Source organism: Canis aureus, chromosome 9, assembly GCF_053574225.1.
Source record: "Canis aureus isolate CA01 chromosome 9, VMU_Caureus_v.1.0, whole genome shotgun sequence".
In the NCBI taxonomy this organism is placed as follows: Eukaryota; Metazoa; Chordata; class Mammalia; order Carnivora; family Canidae; genus Canis; species Canis aureus.
The window spans coordinates 36,611,179-36,627,559 of NC_135619.1; the positions used below are offsets into that span (position 1 = coordinate 36,611,179).

The 16,381-nt window shown below is 39.4% G+C and overlaps 1 protein-coding gene and 1 long non-coding RNA gene across 2 annotated transcripts in view; one reads left to right on the plus strand and one right to left on the minus strand.

The window, feature by feature from the left end:
- Positions 1 to 16,381, minus strand: part of SLC35F4 (solute carrier family 35 member F4) — a 232,826-nt gene that overhangs the window by 193,091 nt on the left and 23,354 nt on the right. The gene's annotated exons all lie outside the window — the stretch shown is intronic.
- LOC144320107 (uncharacterized) lies at positions 2,862 to 10,784 on the plus strand. Its single transcript, XR_013385693.1, has 3 exons — positions 2,862 to 3,010; positions 3,264 to 3,399; positions 10,199 to 10,784. It is a non-coding gene; the product is annotated as an uncharacterized LOC144320107 (long non-coding RNA).

Below are 16,381 nucleotides of genomic sequence, written 5' to 3' on the forward strand. Positions count from 1 at the left end.
GTACCCCTACTTGCTTATTTTTTGCTTTTCTTGCCTGAGCTTCTGATGTCATATCCCAAAAGTCATTGCCAGCGCCAATGTCAAGGAACTTTTTCTCTATATTTTCTTCTAGGAGTTTTAATGTTTCAAATCTTATGTTTAAGTCTTTAATTGATTTTGAATTGATTTTGAATTGATTTCTGTGTAGGATGTAAGGATTCAATTTCATTCTTTTGCATGGGGTTATCCAATGTCCCCAGCATCATTTATTGAAGGGACTATCCTTTCCCCTTTGTGTCTTTTTAGCATCCTTGTTGAAAATACTTGACTGTATATGTTTTGGTTTATTTCTGGGCTCCCTATTCTGTTCCATTGGTCTATGTGTCCATTTTTATGCCAGTACCATATTATTTTGATTAATATAGCTACAAAGCTATGTGATTCAGAATCAGGAAGTGTGATGCCTCCAACTCTGTTCTACTTTTTCAAGATTGCTTTGGCTATTTGGAGTCTTTTGTGGTTCCATACAAATTTTAGAATTGCTTTTTCTATATCTGTTAAAAATGCCATTGGAATTTTGATAGGGATTGCATTGAACCTGTATTTCACTCGGGGTACTATGGACATTTTAACAATGCCAATTCTGATCCACAAACACAAGATATCTTTCCATTTATTTGTGTCATATTCACTTCTTTCATCCATGTTTCTTAGTTTTCAGCATATAGATCTTTCACCTCTTTGGTTAAATTTATTTCTAAAAATTTTATTATTTTTGATGCTGTCATAAATGGAATTATTCTCTTGATTTCCTTTTCAAATAGATCATAGTTGGTGTAAAAAAACCCAACTGGTTTTGGAAGATTTTATTTATTTATTTGAGAAAGAGAGCATGAGTGGGGGGCAGTAGGGGCAGAGAGACAGGGAGAAGCAGGCTCCCCCAGGATACTGGGATCATGACCTCACCTGACCCAGAAGCCTAACTTGGGGCTCGACATGGGGCTTGATGGGGGGCTTGATGGGGGGGCTTGATCCCAGGACACTGAGATCATGACCTGAGCAGACCTTTAACCAATGGAGCCACCCTGGCACCCCAATTTTTGTTTGATTATTTTATATCCTTTCCTGAATATGTTTATTAGTTACAACAATATTTTTGTGGAGTGGAGTCTTCAAGATTTCTACATATAGAATCATGTTCTCTTCTGCAAAAAGAAATAATTTTAGTTCTTCCTTTCTAATACAGATGCCTTTTATTTGTTTTTCTTGTCTAATTGATCTTGCTAGTACTTCCATTACTTTGTTGAATAGAAGTGGTAAAAGTGGGCATCTTTTCCTTGCACCAGATCTTAGAGGAAGTATTTTCAGTTTTTTCCCCATTGATTATGATGTTATTGGGGGGTTTTCTTAAGTGGCCTTTATTGTGTTGAGAGAATTTCTTTTTACACCTACTTTGTTGAGAGTTTTTATTTTGAATGGATGTTGAACTTTGTCAAAGGTATTTGTGCATCTATTGAGATGATCATGTGCTTTACATCTTTCATCCTCTTAATGTGGTGTATCACCTTGATTTGATTGAGTTATGTATATTAAATTAAACTTGTATTCCAGGGATAAATCCCACTTACTTATGACATATAATCTTTTTGATATATTGTTGGATTTGGTTTGCTAGTCTTTGGTTGAGTATTTTTGCATCTATGTTTACCAGAGATATTAGCCTGTAGTTTTCTTGAGGTGTCTTTTTCTGGGTTTGGTATCCAGGTGGTACTGGTCCCATTAAATGAATTTGAAAGTAGTCCTTCTACTTCTATTTTTTTGAAGAGTCTAAGAAAAATTAATATCAGTTCTTTTAAAAATATTTGATAGAATTCAGCCATGAGGCCATTTAGTCCTGGACTTTTCTTTTGTTGGTAGGGAAAGGTTTATTACTTCAATCTCTTTATTTGTTATTGGTCTGTTCGGTCTTTCTATTTCTTCTTGATTCAGTCTTGGCAGTTTGTACGTTTCTGGGAATTTGTCCATTTCTTGTAGGTTATCCAATTTGTTCACATGTAACTGTTTGTAACAGTCCCTTAGGACCCTTTTTGTTTCTGAGGCATCTGTTGTAATGGCTCTTCTTTCATTTCTGATTTTTGCTGAGTCTTCTCTCTTTTTTTTTTCTTAGTCTAGTTAAGAGTTTATTGATTTTATTTATTTATTCAAAAAACAAATTCTGGTCTTTGTACTTACAAATGCCAAGTTCTGCTACTCTTCTTCCACAATATCTCTAGTATCTTTTCCTCCTTTCATTTACTCTATTAACAACCCTATTCATTTCCTCTCATCCAAAAGAGTAATTGCTGAAGAATGAATCTCCCCATCTCCAGTCTCCCCTTCCCTCCAACGCATTTGAACTTTTAGAAGCACATCTCTAACTGGACCATCCCTGTGTTCAAATATATTTGTGACTCCCATTACCTTTATAGTAAAATACAAATTCCTTAGCTTGACATTCAAGATCCAGATGATCTATCCTCAAACTATTTTGTCTACCTTTTCTCCCATTGCTTGGCTATATTCCCATTTCTGGAAGCCATGCTTGATAGGACAGATAGCAATAACCTAATTATATATCTAAAAGTATTACAACATACAAAATACAACTGTCTTCTCAATACGCAGTCTTCCCAAATGGCCCCAATGATTCCAGCCTCCTGCCCTAGTGTCATCCTCTCCCCTCTGAGTATGGGCTGGACCTAGTAACTTGCTTCTAATAAAAGAATACAGAAAATTTATGGAGTTCACTTTCAATATTGGGTTATAAAAGACTGTGACCTCCAACTTTTTCTCTTGCCTTCTCTCTTGCTTGGTCTGGTGAAGCTAGCAGCCATGTTGCAAGATGCTCTATGAAGAAGCCCATGCAGCAAGAGACCAAAGGAAGACTCTGGCCAAGAACTCATGAGGACCTGAAGCTTCAGTCTATAGTGTTCTAGGAAATGATCCTGCCAACAAACATGCAGATAAGCTTGGAAGGAAATCCTTGCCAGGGGTAAGCCTTGAGATGACTGTAACCTTGTGAGAGACCCATGACAAGAAAATTTAGCTAAGTCTCACCTGCATTTCTGACCCACAGAAACTGTGAGATAGTAAATGCTGTTTTCTTAAGCTCCTAAGGTTTGGGATAATTATTACATAGCCATATATAAATAATATGGTACCTGTGCTGAGCACATAATGTGTTTGAAAAAAATCAGATGTTATAATAAATAACATTTCTCCCCATTTCTAATTTCCTTTGAAAGCTAAAGATCAAAAGAATATTCATTCATATGACAAAGATTTGCTGAAAGAGTCCTATGTGCAGGGCATTCAACAAAGTATTAGAGGAAGATAAAAAGCTGAAGAAGTCAGGACACTTGCTCTCAATGCATTTACAGTGTAAGTAGAGAAGGGATATTAGAATGGAAACCACTGAATAAAAAGATTTAAAAGGGGGAAGTGGGTATAGGAAACACACTGAGGACCACTGGAGGGGAGTGAATGGGGAGGACAGGGTAACTGGGTGATGGACAATAAGGGCACATGATGTAATGAGCACTGAGCGTTATGTAAGACTGGTGAATCACTGCCCTCTACCTCTGAAACCAATAATACATTGTGTTTTAATTAATTGAATTTAAATAAAAAAAATTTTTAAAGGGGGAAGTGAGAGAATGCTGAAGGTATTTACAGTGTATCGGGGCCATGAGAAAAAAAAGACACATTAAGTACGTAGCAAATGAGGGGGGCAAGTCAAAGGAAAGGTGTCAGTAAAGCCCTGTGGGAATGAAAAGGAGGAAGGATAACTCATGCAGGATAGTAAGGAAAGGCTTCTTGATGGAAGTGCATTTGACACAAACCTTGATTATCAGGGGAAATCTTGATATAAAAAGTTGGGGGAAAGCCATGATGAGGGGAAAAGCGGTTTAAGCAAAGCAAGGAAGTCAGAACATATACAGAGAAAGTAAGTAGTGAAATTCAAACCAAATATATCCCCAACTCAACTTTTCCTTAACTGGATACCCAAAGTTCCAACAATCATCTAACACCACTTGCAATGAATGAGGGAAAGTATGGAACAGGGAAACCATTTCTATGGCTACTCCCAAGGCCTTGGAGGGGACCCACACAAATGAAGTGTCCTGAAGCTCCAGCTCCATGGTGTGTCTGTCTCTGGTAACAGTCAAGAGAGTCTCTCATATTTTTTCCTCTGAGTCCAGGTTTATAAGTAGGTGAACAGGGCAAGCCATGGATCTTGTCATCAAATCAATTTCTCTGTGTGTAGAGAGATTAGTGACGTTTCTCCTACTCAGATAATGTGTATGGATCTAATAATAAAGCAGGTTTGTAGAATAGGTATTATGTTTGATATTGCTCAGAATTGCTGTGAGGATAAAATGAGAGGATTTATTAGAAAACCTTTGGCAAACTCTAATACACCTAACACAATGTAAGTTATATGAAAAATAATGAATTCTGGTACAGGAAGCTGTTAATTGGAGATGTTCTGTGCTTGTGAAAGGTCACACTGTGCCTATCAGAGCTGGGGCTCCAACCCAGGACCCATACTACTAGGGACGCCCGTTTCATGGTTAGCCAGAACACAGGGTCCAGGCTCAAAGCTCAGCCTGGTCACTTACAAACTATAGCTTGGACAAGTTGTTTAATTTCTCTGAGCCTCAGTGTCCTCATCCATAAAATAGGAGTTATCAAATGTGCATTGTTGAGAGGTTTAAAATATATAATGTCTGTAAATGCTCAGCACAGCTTGGTACACAGCAGTCACTCAATAAATGGAAGTTATTATGACTGTTACCATTTGGTACCATTTTCACTGAACCAGACAGTACTCAATTCTAGTAGTTCACTGATCGTGATTTCCGGTTCCAAGCAGTATCAAAAATAGACAGAACCTGTCTTCAACATCTTACCACTCCCCTTTCCAAGGGCTTCTTCTCCAGATTTCCCTTCCTGAGCTGAAACCTCATGTTCAAGTAAGGCTCAGGGGACTATCGCAAGCACCTTGTGCTTCTCCACCTCAGTTTCAACTGTGTCTCCTTCCTTCTGGACCCTGAACTCTGCTTTCCAAAGTAACAGCTAATTAGCTGACAGACTAATCTACTAAGGGACTGAATGCTAAAATTGTTCAGTGCATTACTTTCCCCACCCGACCTGAGATATCTTCATCCTACCTAGGGGAGACCCCTAGGTGTAACAAGCTGTGTGTAAACCATACAGATGGCCCTGCCTCTAATATATCCATCTTTGTAACTCCATGTTTGAAAGACTCAAGGACACAAAACACTAAAAGACTGGATCAGGTTCTGCCTAAGTTTGAGGGAAAATGAGCAGTGAAATCAATTTCCCATAGCCTGGTCTCAAAGAATATTTTAAAAACTCATGCTTGCAAGAAAAAAAAAAGATTGAGAAAAAAAAGATTTCTAAAAGAGATTCAAAAATAAAACCAACACATTAGGTAGATGTGAGGACAGACCAAATTTCCCTCTTTAAAAATAAGCAAGAAAAATGCAATATATAACCAGGTCCATCTGGCAAGAAGAGAAAGAAGGTTAGGAAAGGCAGCCACCCAAGATGTACCCTTCAGGATGTGAATACAACATCAGCAGGCTTAGAGCCCTGTCCCTGCTCCTGAGATAGGACTCCATCACTCCGGTCCTTAGTTTTGTTACCGAAGAAGCATACCCAATAGCATCATGATCATGCCACTCTTTAAAAATATCTATTGTTTTTCTGAAGGCGTCAGGTTAAAAAACATACTTTCTCATTTATAGTAATGTAGAAAACTAATATTTAAAGGAAGGTGTATGTGTGGAATATAGAAAATAACAAAAAGAAACATCAGTCATCCATAATCTCTCTGCCAAAGGATAATTACTGAAGATTTTTCAATATGCAGTTTTTCTTTCTGACTTCTTCTCTAAAGATAGATAGATACATAGATATGGACATATGTATGTATATATATATATATACACACACACATACATATAAACAGGATGAAACAGTTGAGCTCATCTTGTGTATAAAATTCTGTAATGTGATTTTTTATCATGTTATATAATATTATTTATAAACTTAATGACTGCATGGTACACTATATAAAGGTACTTTAATTTGTGAAATAGTTTCCACACTGTTCAACACTTAGTTATTATAGTTTCATCAATGAATATAAATAACAATACTGGGGGTTATTTGTGCACATATCATTCCAGCTCCAATTATTTCCTTTGGATAGATGGCCAGAAGTAGAATTACTGGGTTGACAAGTTAAGTATTTTGAAGGCTCTTACTATAAACTGCCAAGTTTCTTTCCATCAAGTTTATAGCAATTTATCATCCCAGCAGAAAATACAAAATGTGCATCTTGTCATCTACCCCACCATGCAACGACTATTATTTTTAAAAGACAAAAATCGAGGAAGATGTATTTTTGAATCAAGGAAATTTGTGGCCACTCTGCCAAATCACTTCAGTAGCCATTTCCCCTGAAATCCAGAAATGAATATTATAAGAACACCGAGTGCAATGAACAGAGTACTGATGTTGCAAAGAGGTTCTTAAGTGAACTCTTCAGTGAATCAGTCAGGATCCCAGCAGGAACCAGACTGTGCTCTAGAATGGGCAGTTGACCAGCATTTAATAGGTGGTTGTGTGAAAAGAGTGGGATGGAGTCAAGACTGGCAGAAGGGCCGTGGGAGAGCCTGCAGGAGCTGCCACCACCTTAGGCCTAAAGGGGAGGAGGAAGGAACAGGACCAGTTGCTAGAGAAAGCAGGGGATCCTCAAAGGTAGACGCAGGTCCACAGGTGGGAGCCAAGAGAAGGACCCCCTGATTTTGCTCTCCTTCAGCCTTCATACCAGTGTCTTCTAGCTCAATACCGTAGGGCAGAACAAGGGACCCGTGTTGCTATGGACTCAATGTGCCCCTCCCCCCCAATTCTACATGTTGAAACCCTAACTTCAGTAAGATGGTATTAGGAGGTACTTAGGTTGATACGAGGTCATGAGGATGGAGCCCTCTAGCTGATATATTAGTGCCCTTATAAGAAGAGGAAGAGACCAGAGGCCCCCCGCCCCCCTCCAATGTGAAGATAAGAGCAAGAAGGCAGCCTTCTGCAAGCCAGGAAGAACCCTAGCCAGAAACAGAGTCAGCAGGCATCCTGATCTAGGACTACCCACCCTCCAGAACTGTGAGAAATAAGTATCTATGGTATTTTGTTATAGCAGCCCAAGCAGGCAAAGATACTGGTAAATACAATCATACAGCTCAGCTGCCCAGGTCACAGAGTAGGGTGAAAAGACAGACAGTGGAACTTGGGGGGCAAGTGGAACCACCTAGGGCAGACAGCCAGTAGGAGACAAGCAGGGTGTGCAGTCTGGCTCCAGTCTCTGCTTCACAAACCACTCCAGTAAATAATTCATCTAGCGTCACTGTTTGCTGTGGAATTCTCAAGCAGCAAGTGGGTATATTACAATGTAATCATTTCCCTTTGCCTCAGTAATTTAAAGAGTGAAAATTTTGAAGCTTTTTTCTTCTCAAGAGACCAGAATATATTTGTGGGTCCAAAGGCATCTTTGCAAAACAGAAGAAACATTTCCTTTATCTTTGTATCAACCAAGCAAAGGAATGCCTTCTAATAAGCAATTGAGTAAAAACAACAACAAAAAAACCTACTGTGATTGAATTTATTTTTCCAGAGAAATGCAGGAAATAATCATGAATGCTTCATTAAAACTCTTCCTAATCATAAATGTATATCCGTGTCCTAACAAGTACATCTTTTTAGCACTGCAACTCTCCAAGCCAGCAAACAACTCTGTAAAATTATCTCTAATCCCTCACAAATGACTCTGGGGTCCCACTGAGGCTATAACACACATTATTTAGTAAATCCATGAACCTACAAACCAGGAGACATGGAAAACCATAGCAACCAGAGACAGGACTAGGGAGGTGGCCAGTGTTTAAAGGACAGCATGAGGAGGGACAGGCAGCCTTCCTGAGCTCGGAAGCCCACTCACTTCCTGCTTGACTTGACCTTGCTTTCATCACTCCTCCCACCCTGCAGACCTGGTGCAGGAACTTATAGCTGAATGGGCTCATGAGTCTAACTGGTCTCATCTTCTGCTTGCAGACAAATTGTTATCATTTTATATGAGGAAAATGAGATCCAGAGACTTTGAGTGACTTGTCCAAGGTCACAAAACTAACACATGGAAGGAGAAACACTAGACCTCAAGCCCTGATTCTAGCCCAAAGCCTAAAAGCTAACTTGGTAAATCAACTCTAATTTCTGCACAGTCCAGTTCTTTAAATGGAATGAGGGAAAAGGGAACTCAAATTCTACCTACATCTCTGAGAGCAATAACAAACTGTTATGGCCACTGAAAGTAGCATACTGAACCTGGAATTAATCTACAGAATTGCACTCACTGATAAAGAAATTTCACATTTCATAGCAAATTTCCCCTTCAGAAAATATCATGAATAATATCAGATGCTGGCTTCTGCCAGCAAAGCCAACGCATACCTAATGCATTTTGATTCTAAGTCCTCATAATTGTTGGAGGCTTTATTCATTTAGTTAATGATAAACATTTTAAGAACATGAGAGCAGGTGTCTATTGAACAATACTAAATATGGAGGGAAAAAAAACACATATGCTTAAAGAAGTATAAACAGTAAAGTTCTCTGCTTAGAGCTCATAGAAGAGGTAATACCTATAGAAAGCTTAGAGCCGGGGGATCCCTGGGTGGCTCAGCGGTTTAGCACCTGCCTTCGGCCCAGGGCGTGATCCCGGAGTCCTGGGATGGAGTCCCACACCGGGCTCCCTGCATGGAGCCTGCTTCTCCCTCTGCCTGTGTCTCTGCCTCTCTCTCTCTCTCTCTCTCTCTCGCTCTCTCTCTCTTTCTGTCTCTATGTGTGTGTCTCATGAATAAATAAATAAAAATCTTTAAAAAAAAAAAAAGAAAGAGAAGAAAAGAAAGCCTAGAGCCACCTTGTCGCCACCAGCAGCTGCAGCAGACAATCTCAGGACAACACGACTGGGGACACAGAATTCTCATCTTCTCTCACGGTCTTTCCTGAGCTTACCTCAACCCTATCCCTAGCTCTGCATGTTCTGGAATAGTAAATGGTGTTTGTTGCGGACCATCTCTGCTAAGCAAGTCCGGTTTTCTCATTCTTTTGTACATATCAGTTCTGATTTCCCAGGCTTTGCACCTCTGGAGGATCTGAGTCAGTGCTCTGGGATGGAGCCCAGGCATCTGTGTGCTGCGAAAGCTCCCCAGGTGATCCTGATGAATCGAAACACAGGTGCCTGGGCTGTGTCCCAGAACAACTGACTCAGGATCTCCGAGGTTTAAGACCTCGGAGATCTATACTGTGAAAAAGCTCCCCTAAGTTGATTCTCATACATACCAAAAAAAGAGAAATGCTCTCTTCAACTGACAGGCACAGATCTAGCCACACCACCACAGGACATCTTGGAGCAACAACCTATGTTAAACAAATATTCAAATACAGACAGACTCCAGCCCTGCCCATAGCTAACCTCTCATTGGCTTTCCAACTTGGATAAATGCTACATTCGTTCTTTAGGGCAGCTGTTGAGTGTATTTAAATACACCATGGAGATTGTATGCACAATTCTGATGCATCTCTTATTATTTTTTCATATATTCACAAATCATCTTTATGAATGCTAGCTTCCCATCGAATAATAAAAATGCACATTAAACAAGAACACAAACCAAACAGCCTCAATTTGAAAAAGTGTTTAATTTTATTCTAAGAATCTTTTTGTTATTTTCATATGTCAAATCTGAATCTATTCACAAAATCATATGCTGAATTAAGTGAAACATAAAAGAAAAAGTTTATAAGTTAAAATAACATCAGAAGCAGGCTCTAAATTTAATCTAAGACAAGAGCAATCAGGCATTGTGGGAAACATTTTACCAGAGTACAAGTCACCAGCCATGATTATCTTCAAACTTCAGAGTACAAGATGACAACACCAAAAGGACAGAGTTGGTAATGATTTTGAATAAGTGGCTCCTGAAAAGTAAAATCTCTTTCAAACAAAACAAACTACTGCAAGAATTTTGCACTTCACTGAATAACTGCAGCACATCAGTGTATTCACTTTTTCTCTCTTTTTTTTCCTCTACAGATTCATTCCCTCTGCTTTGTGTCAGCCCTAACAGTGAGCTACAAAAATGTCAGAAATTATCAAGTGTAAATAGTGTCAGATCCTGTGCTCACAAGGAGGTCCAAAGTGGTAATCATGTATTTCTCAGTTTTAAAAAGACAGAAAAATATGCTTCTTGCCTACAAAGTAAAATGATGACAATTGCAAAAACATCTTAGTAGAGCTGATCCCTGGTCTCTCCTACCAATGAAGGAGGGGGGCGGTGGTGGAAGACAAAACACGGGTGTTAGAGCTGACAGTGGCATAACTAAGACTTCATGCTATTAATGGAAAGTCCAAGAACAATGGAAAAGCAACATCATATTTACTCCAACTAAAATTAGATCAAATCCTTCTCGTCCAGCATGTCAATACTGTGAGTTACCTCTCAAAGCACCAAAATAGAATGGTTGAAGCGTTAACAGACCAATACAAAAGCTGCTTTTTGCTGCAGAAATGTAAAAACCACCACTGTTATTCACCACCCCTGTGAGGGAGATGAGGTGACCCACCTCATCTCCCTCAGATGCTGCAATCATATTGTTCCTCAATAAAGATCAAGTTATTTAAAAAGCCACAAAGTCCAGATAAGTCTCATCGGATGTCTCCAGTTAGCTCCTGCAGGTTATAAGCCACGGGGAAGCCATGGTACCTGCAGCTACCTCTCAACAATCTAAAGGCAGGTAAAGAAATAGATGGGGAATATAATTAGAATTCAGTAATAATGGAAATGTTTACATAAACTGATAATTTTTTTCTAAGCCTTTCTTAACACCCTTAAAAAGCAGCAAATGACTGATTTGCATTTCACACCCTCTCCCTAATACTCAAAATATGACTGACAGGAAAGTGAGAAGGGAATGCAAAGATCCTCTATTTCTGCCACGTAATTATCTCTTGACTACTCAAGAGTTGGCTGGTGAGAAATGGACCCTGCCCAGTTTCTGTTGCTATAGACATCCTGGAATCCAGGAGGACGCCCCCCTCCCAAATTCAACATGCCAACATCTCATTTACCAATGACCCCTCCAAGGATTCCCCCCCCACCCTCGCAGCCTCCCTAGTAACCACCATCATCATTCTACCATTGAAACCTTGGAGTTATCTCTGGCTTTTTCTTATTATGGTATCAAGTCATGGCTCTTCCCAAGTGACCTCCTGGGCCTCTCGAAATGATCCTTTCTTTTTACTTCCATTGTTTGGGCTGAGAGTTAAGGAACGAGCAGGAATTTTCCAAGCAGTTCTTCCTCCTGGGCCTCTCGAAATGATCCTTTCTTTTTACTTCCATTGTTTGGGCTGAGAGTTAAGGAACGAGCAGGAATTTTCCAAGCAAATCTGTTTGGAAGGCATTCTGAGAAACAGAACAGTCTGCACCAAGACATAGGTGTGTGAAAGCACAGCACAGTAGGGAACACCAGGCGATCTGACATGGCTGCAACCTGAGTGGCAAGAAAGGGGGTGAGAAAGAGCTCTAACATGAAAGACCTTTGATCCCCCAAGGTGAGGCCTGAACTTTTGCTAGGAAGCCAGTATTTTGTATACTTGAGTAAAAATTTGACTAAAGCCTTTTCTACATACCACCTATATTATTTGCTTTTTCTGTAAATTGGTTTTTCTATATTAATCCATTTATTTAACATTAAAATTTTCTTTTCACTTTAAAATTTTTATTATGGAAATTTTCAGATGTACATAAAAGTCGAGATAATAGTAAAATAAACCTACCTGTACCTAGCATACAAATATCAATCAACGTTTAATCTTGTTTCCTCTATTTACCCCTTATCATACCACCTCTGCTAGCCACACACAGCTGAATTACCTTGTCTGTGATAAACAGGTCACAGGTACCATATCATTTCATATATATGTGTATATATATATAATATATATATATGACTTTGTAAGTTTTTTAGATGATTTATTTATTTATTTTTGAGAGACAGAGCATATACGTGAGCGCATACAAGTAGGAGGAGGGGTAGAGGGAGAAGCCGACTCCCCACTAAGCAGGTAGCCCAACCTGGGGCTCGATCCCAGGACCTGAGATCATGACCTGAGCCAAAGACAGACACTTATCCAAGAGCCACACAGGTGCCCATATATAAGACTTTGTAAAACATAACCGCAATACTATAATCACACCCAAGAAAGTTAAATATCCTAAATATCATCTAATGTCTAGGACATTAAAATTTGACATCACAGCCATATATGAAAAACTGAAATCACTTGCTATCAGTTGTTAGAAGAAAATAATATCAAAATTATGGCATCATATGCTTGTGTTTGAAATCTTAGCTTGAGGCATGTTCTCCTTATTAAAAATGGAGACAGTGGTAGGGCCCCAGTTTCCTTTGACCAATAACCCCCCCAAGGACTTCCCCCTCATGAAGGGACCCCCATCAATAGAAGGGGGTTACAAAGGAGGAAGGGACAGCATCTTACTGTGTCCTACAATTCACTGAGTCACCCCAATACTTCTTGAAAGCTTGAGAGAAGATTTTCTTAGTACTCTAGTAGAGGAACACACAAACTCACTCACATGCCCTTGACCAAAGAATAAACCTCCTGTATTTTCTCTGACTGATCTCACAGCTTCAAGGGAAGGTAGAGGAAAGAAACACTATCTAGTCAATCAGGTCAGCCAGATCAAACCTAGCAGTCAATGAGATGACAGATGTCTCAGCTCGATGGCCCTCTTGTCTCACTCCATCATTTCTTGAACCTTCGTTGTCACCCAGGCTAACCTCAATCTCTCCAAAGCCAATCTTACCCCAGAAGGGGCTTTAGTGCCAGGCCCAGATCATCTTTCCTCATGAGAATGCTCCCCTGTGACTAAATCACCAAACCTTCAAGAAATGCCAAAATGTGACATTTTCCAGAATATTTCTCACCCCCACCCCCACACACATATATTCAAATATCTTCTGTGGCTCCCCTTTCACACAGAGAAAAGTTCATATCTTTGCTGTACTATTCAAGGATCTCCTAGATCTGGCTCTCACTAATCTCTCCAACTTTATTCTTTCAGAGTCCTCTGCTTTACGTTACCTGATTTAGTCTTTTTTTTTTTTTTTTCTGATTTAGTCTTTTACCCAAGCATGCCCAGGCACAAAAATCATTTAAGTCAACCTGACATAGTTTAATACTACCCAACATCCTGATCATTTCACTCATTATTTTGCCCCACCTTTCCAAGGTAAAAGCCAGAGAAGTCACATCTCCAGACTCCTTAATACCGGGGTATAGGAATATGACTTAGCATCTCAGTATTGCTCTCTGGTGTAGAGATTATGTGAGGTCTCAGAATCTTTTCATAATTTCTCTTTTGACATATTAGCTAGAGTTGGTTCTGTTGTGTGCAACCCAAGACCTTTACTGATGCACTGTCCCTGTTCCTTAACTTAGCTCATTTCCTGTGCTGAAATTAAGTTTCTGTTTTCTACACACAGCCAAACTTAACCCCCTCTTTCACGTTCTACCTTGCCCAAGGTATCTTCCTTAAGTTTCCTCAAACATTCTTTCCAAATTCAGGCACTCATTGTTTGTATCACTCATTGGAAAGTTAATACATACTTTTCTATTTTATAGCTATAGTCTTTTGCCATATCCTATTTCTACAACTTGAATATGAGTCTCTGTGTTTTTACATATTCAATAGTTAACGAGTTCTTTCTATGCATAAAGTATTGTGCTTAATTCCAGTGATACCAAGAGGAGTAAGCCAAAATCTAGTCCTTGGCAACTTACAGGTCACTGGGCAATTTGGTTAATAAACCAAAGGATACAACGCAATGTTCTGTAATAGAAGTTTTATGAGTTCTGGTGGAGGAAGAACTCACTCTCCCTAGGTAGGCTCCAGGAAGGTAGAGAGGACAGAAGTGAGGCTTCCTGAGCAAGTGGGAATTCACCAGGCAGGCAAACAATGAGGGGAATGTCTTCTACTTCTTAGATTCCTGAGATTCCCCCAAACTTAATTTGTTCCCTAAACATTCTATGCGCTCAAATTCTCTTCTAGTCTGGGGCCAGCAATGCATATGTCTAAGAGTTTCAATAAAAAAACCTGATCAAAAACCAGTAAAAGAAAATGAAGGAATCAGTGAAAATGGAGTCAAACAAAATTTTTCCAAATTAATTCATCTTCTTTTATCAAACACTTGCTGTATGAAATATAGTTTAATACTGCCCCTGCCTTCAAGGTCCACTGCTTGTTTAAATGCAGTCTAGCTGAGGAACTACATATATAAAAGCAAGGAGACATATACAACAATAAAAGACTTAACAGTTCAGTCTAATAATAGAAAAAAAGACCTAAGTGCACATGATCAGGTGCCAAAATTAATGCAACCATGAGAATTTTTTTTAAAGAGTGATCGCTTCACACTGCGTGAGTCAGGGGAAACTTTATAGAGATATAAATGTATACAGAGAAGTGCTAAGTGAAAGGTATAAACACACAGGACAAGTTGAGGGATTAGTAAACAAATTAATTTCACTGAAATAGAGAATTTGAGTGGGAGAAGAGCAGGAATATAAGAACTAGGGAAAAAAAACTTTAAAAATTAACAACCCCAGGAGGTTCCCAGGTGAAATCTGAAACTGGTCCCCATACACAGAGGGCAAGGAGACTTAAAGAAAGAGGTGGTCCATTCCAGACATGTAGGTGGCACTACAAGGTCACCCAAGGAAATTTAATACCCAAGGAAACCTATATCCAAGGCTTGTCATGGTGGCACAAGATGAGTAGATGTTTGCACCTGCCTGCCGAAATCTTAGTAGTTTGTAAAGGCCTTAACTGGGTTCAGTCACTTCTACTGTACAGATGGCCTCACCAATACATTACTATCTCAAGGCTGTGCCCTTGAAAATGGCTCTGGCTGTGGGAATGGTGGGCAAAACTTACTTTCCAGAGACAGGGGAGAGGGTGAGGAGCCTCCAGGAGCCTAGATTTAGTTTAAGGGTCAAAAGGCAATCACATTCTCTCAATGATCTCCTCTAACAAGGGGTCACTCTTTGTGGATAACATACACATGCACAAAGGACAGTGACTATTTGTTGAGTACCTACTACCCATAAAGTATACAAGTATCTGTAAGTTAATCTAAAATTTTTTAAAGATTTTATATCTTTATTCATGAGAGACAGAGAGAGAGAGAGAGGCAGAGACACAGGCAGAGGGAGAAGCAGGTTCCATGCAGGAAGCCCAATGTGGAACTTGATCCCTGGGCCCAAGGATCACACCCTGAGCCAAAGGCAAACACCCAACCGCTGAGCACCCAGGCTTCCCAAGTTAACCTAAATTAATACTCAGATAAGAACACAGGGTCTTAGCTTAAATATTTTGTTCAAGGTCAGTCTAGAAATATCCAGATGCAAAAGACAGATGTGGCTTCTTACCTACAGGGCTTACAGCCTAACATCTTCAGAGCTCATAATCGGATGGACCAAATTCATATTCCAACTCCCAGGACCAGACTCATATCTCTCCAGTACTTCTCTATTCCCGTCCAGCACCCAACTAGGTTAAATATTAGAAAACCTCACTCCCTCTTCATCTCACACCTTTCAGTCAGCTTTTGTGTACAATAGATGGCAGGGATTCTTGACCCAGCCTGCACATCACAGTAACCTGTTGGGCTTTTGAAAAATGTACATGTCCTGGACCCAAACCCAAAGACCTGAACTAGAATCAGGCATCTGTATTTTTAAAATACTCTACAAGAGATCCTCATCACAACCAGAGTTAAGAAGTAGATAGATACTCAACAGTTGAAAACATGCCTCAAAATTTATCACCTAAGATCTAAATGAAATCCTCATTGTTGCAAAAGGCAAGGTTTCACTCTTTTTGATGGCTGAGTAATATTCCATCATATATATATATATATATATATTTCATCATATATCATATATATATCCATTATAGATATATAGATATATATCTCACATCTTCTCTATCCATTTATCCATCAATGGACAGACATCTGGGCTCTTTCCATATTTTGGCTATTGTGGACATTGCCATTATAAACATTGGGGTGCATGTACCCCTTTCAATCATTATTTTTGTATCCTTTGGATAAATATGACATGGAGTATATTAAGCCAAGCAAAATAAGTCAGTCAGAGAAAGACAAATACCATATGATTTCACTCATACAT